Source organism: Gopherus flavomarginatus, chromosome 2, assembly GCF_025201925.1.
Source record: "Gopherus flavomarginatus isolate rGopFla2 chromosome 2, rGopFla2.mat.asm, whole genome shotgun sequence".
In the NCBI taxonomy this organism is placed as follows: Eukaryota; Metazoa; Chordata; order Testudines; family Testudinidae; genus Gopherus; species Gopherus flavomarginatus.
In genome coordinates, this window is record NC_066618.1 from 8,409,607 (window position 1) to 8,420,402 (window position 10,796).

Consider the following 10,796-nt stretch of genomic DNA (forward strand, 5'->3'; position numbering starts at 1 on the left):
TGAACAAATTGGAGAAAGTCCAAAGAACTACAAAAATGACTATAGATTTAGAAAACACGACCTATGAGGGAAGATTGAAAAAACTGGAGAAGAGAAGACTATGGGTTTGGCTACACTTGCAGGTGTGCAGCACTGGGAGTTAAAGCTGTCTTCGTACAGCTGTGTAGGGAAAGCGCTGCACTCTGGCCACACTGACAGCTACCAGCGCTGTAGTGTGGCCACATTTGCAGCATTTGCAGCGGTGTTAGGAGTGGTGCATTATAGGCAGCTATCCCAGTGTTCAAGTGGCTGCAATGTGCTTTTCAAAAGAGTGGGGTGGCGTGGAGTGTGACAGGGAGCGTGGGGGAGACAGAGAGAGTGGATTTTTGGAGCTGACATTGTGTCAGCTCCCTGCCTTGCAAGTTCCGACCCCTTCTCCCACCCCGCTCCCATTCACTAAATGCAAATAGCCTTCTTTGGTTTTTTTCCTCACAGACTAGATAAGCAGCTGCTCCGCTGTGGACATCCCAAAGGAATCACCCTGCCTGCCTCATTCACAGCAAACAGGAGCTGTGTTTGTTTTTCAGATAAGCAGCTCCGGGAGCCCAAAGTTCACAACAAAACAAAGAGAGTTATCTTTACTTAAAAGCATTATGGGAAGGTTCCGGAAGTCAGTTACAGCATAGAAAGATTAATCACTGTTTACACTGGCACCCCAGCGCTGCAACAGCAGCGCTGTTGTCTATATTCCTCTTGTTGAGATGGAGTACATGCAGTGCAGTAGCCAGGGAGATACAGCGCTGTATGTGCCTTGCCAGTGTGGACGGGGAGTAGGTTACAGCGCTGTAAAGTCACCACCAGCGCTGTAACTCTCAAGTGTAGCCTCGAGGGAACACGATAACAGTTTTCAAGTACAAAAACAATCATTACAAGGAGGAGGGAGAAAACTTGTTCTCATTTGCCTCTGAGGATAGGAAGAGAAGCAATGGACTTAAGTTGCAGCAAGGGCAGTTTAGACTGGACATTAGGAAAAACTTCCTATCTATCAGGGTACTTAAGCACTGGAATAAATTGCCTAGGGAGGTTGTGGAATCTCCATCATTGGAGATTTTTAAGAGCCAGTTAGACAAACATCTCTCAAGGATCGTCTAGATCAGGGATCAGCAACCTTTGGCAAGCGGCTCGCCAGGGTAAGCACCTGGCAGGCCTAGCCGGTTTGTTTACCTGCCGTGTCAGCAGGTTCGGCCGATTGTGGCTCCCACTGGCCACAGTTCGCCATCCCAGGCCAACAGGGGCTGTGGGAAGCGGCAGCCAACACATTCCTCAGCCCACGCTGCTTTCCAAAGCACCCATTGGCCTGGAGTGGTGAACTGCAGCCAGTCGGAGCCATGATCAGCCGAACCTGTGGATGCAGCAGATAAACAAACCAGCCCGGCCTGCCAGGGTGCTTGCCCTGGAGACCTTCATGCCAAAGGTTGCAGATCCTTGGTCTAGATAGTACTTGGTCCTGCCCTGAGTGCAGATGACTGGACAAGAAGATCTCTTGAGACCTATGATTCTATGATTGTAGCTACATAGTCATTAAAGATCCTATGGCACTTTGTACATAGCTGCCTACTTGGCATTCAGATACCATATTGATGGGCAATGAGAGAGACGTTCTGTAAGGGTGCTGGCTCCGATATCTTCATCAAATTACAAAGTGGGTACCATGGTTCTGCCAGTCTGTATCCTCCATGTTTTCAGTTGGATACAGTGTTCTTTTGCACTTCACAGATATAGCTGCATTTCCCTGATGAGTCGAGTGCTTCATATGCAGCTTACAATTTACTCTGGGATCTTTTAGGATGAAAACTACTAAATACATATCAGATCATTATCAGAGGAGTTACACCTGGGGATGCTTTCCTGAGCTTCTGTTGAATGCCGTCAGCTGCTTTAACATTATTTCAGCTTTATATAATCAAAGGTGCACTTGATAAAGAAATTTTGTAAAATCAGATGTGATTTCTACGTAGGCAATGCCCCCTTCTGCTTCTAAGGGAGTGAAGTGGGGTGGTCACCCCATTCCTGCCCTGAAGGGCTTAAAACAGCACCGTGGGAGAGGGCTGTGGCAAGGGAAGAGCTGGGCTGATTGGGGGAAGAAGCCATAGGTGGGGCCAGGCCTAAATCAGACCACAGCTGGCTCTATAAGAGGGCTGAGGGCCAGAAAGTGACAGACAGATTGTCTCTCTAGCTTTCAGAGAGAGAGAGAGAAGGACCTGGCTGCCTGGGAAGCTGAGGAGGGTACCTAGGGTGAAGCAGGGCTGGGGAAGGGCAGAGGGAGCTGGGGAGCTCCAGCCTAGCTAAGCCCCAGGCTGCAGGCCGAGTTAAGGGCCCACAAGAAGGTATTAGGGCTGCAGAGGGGCAGCCCAGATATAGGCAGAGGCAGCAGGTCTAACCCCCCTTGCCCATGATGAGTGGTTTACAGACTGCAGTCTGCTCCAGGGCAGGGGCGAGATGGTGATTGGCAGTAGCCACTGAGGCAAGGTGGGGAAAGGAAATTGGGAGTTCCCTGAGGAGGGGAGACCCAGAGAGAGGGGACACTGCAGTGGGCAGAACCCCTGAGCAAAGGGCACCAGGGTCTGGGAGGGACACAGGGGCCAGCAGCAGGCAAGCTACCGGCCTGCAGAGGGTGCTGTGGGCTGGAAAGGGCTAATTCCCAAGCTGACCAGCAGGAGGTGCCGCACCGGCGAGTCCTCACCCTGCCACGGGGAGGCTATTCTTCCTTGCACTTTGCTGCATTCTTGAGGGGTTTTTTTCCCTCCCCCTCCCGAGGACACAGGAACTCGTGGAATTAAAGATAAACCCTACAAAAAGAACAGTTAAAGTGCTCTAGTACATCACTGCCACAACAACAGCCCAAGATGGCCTGGTCAGTATCTCACAGGTGTGCAGGAAGGGCAGTGTAATGTAGCAAGGATATGCATCTTTATGCCTTTTCACTGCACAGTTGCAAAATATATTTCACAAGCAAGTCAAAATAGGGCTCAATGAAAGAGCAAGTGTCAGAGGAGAGCCTTGGGTTCCATTCCAGAATTAGCCATCAACTTCCTGTGTGACTTCGGCCAACTCACTGCACATCTTTGTGCCTCAGTTTACCAATCTGTAAAATGGGTATTATAACCATCACCTATGATACCTTTTAGAAGTGTTGAGGTTTAATTAATATCTACAATGTAATTTGAAATCTTCATATAAAAGTTGCCCTGTAAAATAAATAAACAGCACTGTTTGAATGGCATCTCTTCACCCTCCATTATATAGAGACCATCTCTCATGACAATCTCTGCCTGCTGTAATAAAAGTGCTCCCCTGAACTGTTTAGATTAAACTGAGCACCACAGACTGTGAGTGAGTAGTTCCAGGTGTCACCAAGCAGAAGTATTTTGTAATATCAGGAAGAGATAGGTGGGGATACCATATCAATACTAAAGCTGTACAAATTTTCAGTTCCATTTCTCATGGAGTTGGCTGAGCTCCTAAGTTTCACTCTCCCTTCTAGGTTCAAATCCCCATGTCACTGTGAGAGTCAAAACTGAAACATGATCTCAATAGGAATTATTCCCACTTATGCCAAACCTGAATTTGAACTTTGAACCTTTGTTGTGATTCCAGAAACTTGGGGCTCTTGGCCTAATAGAAATGATGGGTTTTTTTCAATTCAACTCACATTTCAATTTCCAGCCTTACTGGTAACTAGGGTGACCAGACATCCCAATAAAATCAGGACCATCCCGATATTTAGATGTTTGTCCTGCGTCCTGACCAATCTTGAGTCAGGACGCAATTTGTCCTGATATTTCGTTCTGCTGGCAGCACTCGCCTTTTCTTTCCCCCTTCCTCCAGCGGGCCCCTCCCCCACATGTGTCCCGATATTTTCTCCCTCTCATCTGGTCACCCTACCAGTAATATGCAAAATATTTGACTCTTAAACACTGTTTCTCCAAACACAAAGCCATCTGATAGATGACAGACAGTTCTCCCCTCAAAGAATAATTCTAGAATGCCTGTGCCCAAGCTGAGTACAATATTTATACAAACACTCTGTAATACAGAGAGACAGACAGCTGAAAACCCAGGAGTTTTCGCATTACGGCTCTCATCATTGTGAAACAATCTGTTCATGGCAACAGTTGCTTTGTTATTCTGTTCTTTAAGTTTCTCTAAATGACCCATTTTTGCCATGCTGCCCTTACTGGATCTGTATTATTTTTTTTTTAAATCCTTATTTGTTGTTCCCCTTTCCCTAACCTCTGTCTGTGTCTTTACTCCCTGAGGTCCCCAAGGCAGTGGCTGTCCCTCCTTCAATGACTGAAAAATGCTAGTTAAATGTGGGTCCTACTATAAATAAAATTATTACTACTAGATAGTCATTTACAGCAGTGGTGCCCGATCTTTCTTTTCTCTGAGGGATTGGAGGATGGATCCCTTTTCCTCCCAAGGTCCCCTCTAACCATGTCTCAGTACAGTCACTCTCCTTTTTTCTATCAATTTTCTCTTTCCTGTCCTTTTCATAATCTTTGGTTTTAATCCTGTGTTATTGTGGGGGATGTTTTATTTTTCGATTGTTGTTTTTCTCTTTTCCTTGATGTGTTGGTGGCAGCAAGGTCCTGGATGCATCTGCTCTTGTAGCTTTGAGTGCCCAAGGAGTAGACCTAAGAAGTGGAGTTAGAGCCAGCAGGCAGGGCTGCCTGAGAATATAACTTTGTCCCTGTGAGTTGTTCCCACCACCAGTTATACTGAGGGTTACTATCAGAATGCCAAGGGAAGGTGGGTGGCTTTGAAGAAGCCTGCCACTGTTTTAGAAGAGCAGCAAGAGTATGTTTGCAACATGAGGAGTGATGGATCCAAGATCACAGAGTTTTCATCACCTCTCCATTCCTACCCTTTGCCTCATGCCCTCTCCATGCCCCCAAGCCTATTTCCCCCTCCATGGCCCAGGCTGGAAAACTATTAAGCTATTAATTGGTTTCAATGTAAAATAAAACTATATAAAATACTGTTTAAAAAATATTCTTCCTGGATTATTTAATAACATTTTTGGTTGCTAAAGAGAGTCTTAAAAGTCAAATTTTGCTTTCCTCTAGTTCTGCAATTTGAAAACTTGTTTGCACTTCATTCACCACAGACAGTGAAACTATAGATTGGTCTGTTTCACTTTCTGTTTAATAACACTTTCCAGTGTTGCCAACTCTCATGTTTTTATGGAGAATCTCATAATCATGAGCCCCGGTTACCGGAGTTATGTGAGTACATCAGAATCTTAGCTTTCATTGGTTAAAAAATAAGTTTCTAGCCCTCACAGTGGCAGAGAAATGCATAAAAATGTAACTTAAGGCCACCAAATCAGAAGACAAATAAAAATAAACCCAAAGAGTGTTTTTTAATCTCATGAGCTTCATGTCACTGTGAGAATCAAAAATGAAACACAATCTCGACAGGAATTATTCCCACTTATGCCAAACCTGAATTTGAATCACTAACTTTTTGTAACATTTGGAGTTGGCGATACTGCTTTGCACTAGCAGCGTATTATCACCTAGGCCAACAAGGCCTAGGCCGGCAAATTTACTCACGCCCCCTCCCCAACTCCACCCCCTCCCCAAATCCCCGGCCCACTTCCTCCCCCAGGCGTGCCACGCTTCCCTCCTTCCGCCTCCCTCCCAGGTGTGCTGCACGAAAGTGCTGGGAGGGAGAAGCGAGTAGCAGCACTGAGGCAGACCAGAGGTGAGCTGGGGCCCGCGGGTGCGGGGAGTAACCGGAGGGGACCGGGAACCGCTCCCCGCCCCAACTCACCTCTGCTCCACCGCTGTCATCTCCCGAGTGCGCTGCAATTCCCCTTCTCTCCCCTCGCTCCCAGGCTTGCTGCACAAAAGCGCTGGGAGGGAGGGAGAAAGAAGCGAGTAGCAGCGCTCTCGAGGGATAGTGGAGGTGATCTGGAGCCGGTGGGTGCGAGGAGTGACTCTTAGGGGCGGGGACAGGGAACCGCTTCCTGCCCCAGCTCACCATTACTCCACCCTCGCCATCCCCTGAGCACGCCACATCTCCCCCCTCCCTCCCAGGTTTGCTGCAGGGGAGCAGAGGTGAGCTGGCGCAAGGAGCAGGGTGGCAATTTTTTGAGGGCCTGGGGGCGCCAGATTTGTTAATCCGCCCCTGCTTTACACGTGTACATAGCACCTTCCATCTCAGGCTCTAAAAGCACTTTAGATATTCATATCATTTGAGGTGAGACAGGTAAGTATTATTATCCTCCAGATGTGGAAACTGGGGCACAGAACAGTGAAGCAACTTTGTCCCAGGTTCACACACAGACGATGTGGCAAAGGTAAGAACAGAACCTAAATCTCTGGCTTCCAGTCTTCTGCCTTTCTCCATGTGTTTAGTTATTATAACTGGAAGTGTGGTGACAGCTTAGTTAACCCAGGCCTTCTCAAACTTTAACATAGAATGGGTGGACCATATTTTAATAGAGAACTACCTCCCCTCCCACCTCATATCTCCGCTCCCAATCACACCACCATCACATCCTTATAGCAACTTCAGAAAATGTTTATTTAAAAGACTAATATTAGGAAAGGATGTCCCCTTTGCTTCCTCCACCCCTACACGTGACTCTGCTGCTTGGTTCTTTTCCCTCTACACCCCTGCACTTGTTGCTCGGCTTCCTTATACCACTCTCCCCTGCTCCTCTGGATGTTGCATTCTGGTGAGTAGCAGCTCCAGTCCCACTGGTGGTTCCCATGCCTGATGATGGTCCTATTTTCAATCCTTTTCTGCATCTGCAGCTTCTAGTAGAGGCACCCAGGTTGAGTCCTCATTGTTTTCATCTGCTTTTACAAGCCACTTTTGCAATTGGCAAGCCTGGTTGCTTGTGGCAGTAGCTGGAAACAAGGAATACCATCATGTGATTCAATACATGCTGTCATGGGTTGGATCACAGAAACCTCTTTGGCAGCTGCCAACTGATGTGCCAAGACTACTTCTGCCCCTGCTTTCCTGCCCTGGTAGCTTGGGACTTCAGTGCCCTGCCTGGCTTGAGCCAGACCCACTAGCTTGCTGCAAACCCAGACCCAGGTCTGAACCACATCCCCTAACACCTGCAGGCTTAATTGAAAGCAGCTTAAGAAGTGTTTCTGTCTTTAACACTCAGATGCCCAACTCCCAATGGGGTTCAAACCTCAAATAAATCTGTTTTACCCTGTATAGATCTTATACAGAGTAAACTCATAAATTGTTCACCCTCTATAACACTGATAGAGAGATATGCACAGCTGTTTGCCCCCTCCCCCCAGGTATTAATACATACTCTGGGTTAATTAATAAGTAAAAAGGTATTTTTATTAAATACAGAAAGTAGGATTTAAGTGGTTCCAAGTAGTAACAGACATAACAAAGTGAATTACCAAGTAAAATAAAATAAAACACGCAAGTCTAAGCCTAATACAGTAAGAAAACTCAATGCAGATAAAACCTCACCCTCAGCGGTGTTCCAGTAAGCTTCCTTTTACAGACTAGTCTTCTTCTAGTCTGGGTCCAGCAAGCACTCACACCTCCTGCAGTTACTGTCCTTTGTTCCAGTTCTTCTCAGGTATCCTTCGGGGCAGTTAGGCTATCTCTTGAGCCAGCTGAAGACAAAATAGAGGAGTCTCCCAGGGGTTTAGATAGACTTTCTCTTGTGGGTGGATACCCCTTCCTTCCCTGGTGTAGAATTCCAGCTCCAAGATGGAGTTTTGGAGTCACATGGGCAAGTCACATGTCCATGCATGATTCAGAACTTACAGATAGCAGCCATGGTTCACATGCTACCTTGAACATCCTCAAGTAGACTTCTTATGTGGATTGGAGCATTCCAAGATCCATTGTTCGTTAAGTGTTTCTTGATTGGGCACTTAACTTTCACATTCCTTTCTCAACAAGCAGACCAAGTGCTTTACTAAGGCTACTTAAAAATCAAGCAAGTACGCAGCCAATATTCATAACTTTGAATACAAAAATGATATATGCATACAAATAGGATGAATAGACTCAGTAGATCATAACTTTTACAGAGATATGTTACATGGTATATGTAGCATAAAACATATTCCAGTTATGTCATATATACATTCATAAGCATATTTCCATAAAGCCTTATAGAGTGCATACTCACACATACCAACAGCCAGTGCTCTGTGGATCATTGGCCTAAATATTTCCATTATAATTATCCTTTGTAAGCTATTCAGACATTTCTAAAATGTTCGCCTTTCAACCTGAATTTTTTCAGACCTGGTCTCTGCCTGAATGTTTTTGGAGGGTTTTTAAGTTTGAGCAAAACCAGTTCAATGAACACAGCATACTTTTTCCACTTAAGCACACACAAAAAAAAAAAGCAACATTTTTAGAACTGCTCTAGTGCTAAAAAGGGTGAGGGCAAGATGTTGAAATCTGGCAAGGAAATAGCTCTGAGGAAAGAGAAGTGCCTTTCACTGTCCTGATGAAAATCTGTTTTGATTTCATGAAACTGTGAAAGTTTGAAAACCATAGTCTGTGGATGCACATTCATCTTCTAACAACTTTGATGCCTTTTAGCAACTGCATCCCAATATTCTACATATGAAAGAGAGGTGCATTGATAAATTGGTATGGCAGTAAAAAACATGGTGAGCCCTTTCTCATTTAATGCAAGAGTTCAGGTACTAAAGGAAGATCAAGAACATTAAGCTCTTGGGGGTAGGGAAGGTCGTTTTGTACAGCACCTAGAATAATGGTGTCCTGGCCCTTGATCAAGGGCTCCTAGGCACTACAGTAGTATCATATGATATCTTGATAAACTGGGGTGCTAATCTAGGTTTGAATAACAACATAGTCCCCGGCATGCTCCTAATACACAATGGGAATTTCAAGCTATTGTGACACATCGCAGCGGTGCTTTGGAAAAACATCATTGTGCTCCATCATTAGCATCAACAAACAGACAGTAATGTGAAACATCACCAAAGAGACACCAACACATGAAAATAAAACCGTGCCACGCAGGTCCAGCGCAACCCATTAAGTGACCGCCTAGGTAGCCTAGGGCACGGATACTTGGGGGGCGGGGCCCGCGGCGGTCGTCGGTGGTATTTCGGGTCAGGACCTTCCGCCACATCTGTCGGGGGCACCATTTTGGGGGCGGGACCTTCCACCACCTAGGGCGCCAAAAAAGCTGCCGGCACTCCTGGTGCCATGGTGCCACCAGACATCACCCCATCACATGAAAAAGTCACTGTGACACATCAAAATATCACAGTGACAGCACACCAAAACATCACATTTGTGCTTCAGTGCACAAATACTTCACATCACCACTGTCAGTGACCAAGTCGTGGGTGGTCTGGCGTAATGGTTGGAGCAACAATCCACCCTGCTAATTAGTGTTGACTCCAGTTGGGGTGGATTGAAAGTCACACAGCTTCTGACTGTGCTCATTAAGTTTCCAAGTGACTGGCTCTGCCACAGGCTGGCCCCTGCGAACCACAAAGCATGGTCTTGTCTTCACAAGGCATGAAGGTCTCCCTGAGGTGTGACCATTTCTCAAGAAGGGTGTGTCATAACATTTCTTCCCAGATCTGGACCTTAGCGTCCAAAATATGGCTGTTAGCATGAAAACCTCCAAGCTTAGTTACCAGCTTGGACCTGGTAATTGCTGCCACCAGCTAGAAATTATACAGTGCCTAGCTTACTGTGGTCTCCCCAAAACCTTCCCTGGGGGACCCCCAGACTCAGATGCCTTGAGTCTTACAACAAAGGGAAATAACCCCCTCCCCTTGTTTCCTTGTTACTTCCTCCCAGGCTCCCCTCCCTGGACGACCCTAGGAGATTCCCTGCTTCCAGTCCTGGAAACTCAAGTACCGAGAGAGCTAATCTCTCTTCCCCCTCACCCTGAGGGTATGCAAAGTCAGGCTTATTAAATCTAACACAAAGAGATTTTCCCCGACTTCTTCCTCCCACCAATTCCCTGGTGAGCTGCAGACTCAATTTCCTGGAGTCCCCACTAAAGAAAAACTCCAACAGGTTTTAAAAAGAAAGCTTTATATAAGAAGAATGAAAAAGGACATTAAAAATAGTCTCTGTATCCAGGTGACAATATACAGGGTCAATTGCTTAAAAGAAAAATGAACAGCCTTATCCAAAAAGAATACAATGTAACACATTCCAGCAACTACACCCATGTAAATACAAAAAAAATATATAAACCTATTGTCTTACTATCCTTGTACTTACAACTTGGAAACAGAAGATTAGAAAGCCAGGAGATAGAAAAATCACTCTCAGAGCTGAGAGGACACAGACACAAGACAAAGAACTCACACCCAAAACTTCCCTCCACCCAGATTTGAAAAAGTCTTGTTTCCTGATTGGTCCTCTGGTCAGGTGTTTGGTTCCCTGTGTTAACCCTTTACAGGTAAAAGAACATTAACCCTTAGCTATCTGTTTATGACAGGGTGTGAGGCATGAACAAAGCATGAATGACTATGTGGTGGCTCAAGTGTGAAAGATGGTACATGGCATGAACTTGTTCATGGGGCAGTGCAAGGCCTGAACGTGACAGTGCAGCAAGGGGCTTAAATGTGTCACCATGAGGCACAAAGTACATCTGTATCTTCATGAAGCATGTGCGTGCATGTCACCACGTGTGTCACCATGAAGCAGTCCATCATCACAGGTGTGTATGTTTCACCGCAAGACATGATGTGTGCCAATGTCCCCACAGGGCACGTGCTTGTCACCACAAATCATTAAGTGCCAGTGTC